Genomic DNA, 1,000 nt, shown 5'->3' with positions numbered 1-1,000 from the left:
ATTTTGTTTTACTTTCCTGTGCTGCATTAGTTCATTCACACTGTGTAATTTACTTTAAGAATAGTGGCAAAGGATTTGAGAAGAGAAAGAGAACTAAAACCAAGCTTTATGTACCATTTTGTATAAATAGTACAAATTGTACTATGCAAGGATACATACAGATGTAAGAATTTATTTTATACAAAGCCGTAATGTTTTTGTGTCAATAAACTTGCATCTCCTGCCACTACTCTCAGATTCAGATGTAACAAGTGTTGACATAGCTGAATGTATCTATCTAGATTGTAAGTGCATCTAATGTGAAACGCAGATCTCTTTACAACACAACGTACAAAAGTCTGCCAAAAACATCTACACAGCTTCAAACTACTATCACCAGTGCCAATTTACATATATCATAAATCAATTTTACAATAACAATTTAATAGGCACAAGCAGGTACTTGGTAGTGGTACAGAAATGTGTGACTTACTCTTCATGGTAGTCTGTAAAGCAGCATGTCCACTCAGTCTGAATCCTCTCCAGAATCCATCTGAATGCAAGAGCTGTATGAACACTTCATCACACATCATCTCTGGTTTCTTAGGAGGCCTGAAAAAACACACCATAAAATAATTAATTAACAATAAATAATAACTGTATTATAATTAAACCACTCGCTCATTGATTCTTTTATCCCCTCTTTCACAATCATAGTTTATACAGCAGCATTTACCTCTGACTCTGTTCATGCAGAGTAAATATCAAGTATTTAAACAGAAAAATAAGTCATTGTTGAATAACCCTTCTAAAAATACACAATAGACACACTTTCAGTGGCAGTGATTCAAGTGAAGTCAGTTTCTTTCTTCATTTGTATACACACAAAAATTGTTTTGGGCCAGTTAGTGTTACTCTTGGCTTTACCACTTACTACAGTAGTACCTGCCATATCCGGTCACCCATTAGTCATTGCAAAGGTGACCGCAAATATCAGGTGGCCGTTCATTACAGGCCCCCT

The sequence above is a fragment of the Littorina saxatilis genome, linkage group LG8 (assembly GCF_037325665.1).
Source record: "Littorina saxatilis isolate snail1 linkage group LG8, US_GU_Lsax_2.0, whole genome shotgun sequence".
NCBI lineage: Eukaryota > Metazoa > Mollusca > Gastropoda > Littorinimorpha > Littorinidae > Littorina > Littorina saxatilis.
Note: the sequence above shows the minus strand (reverse complement) of the source record.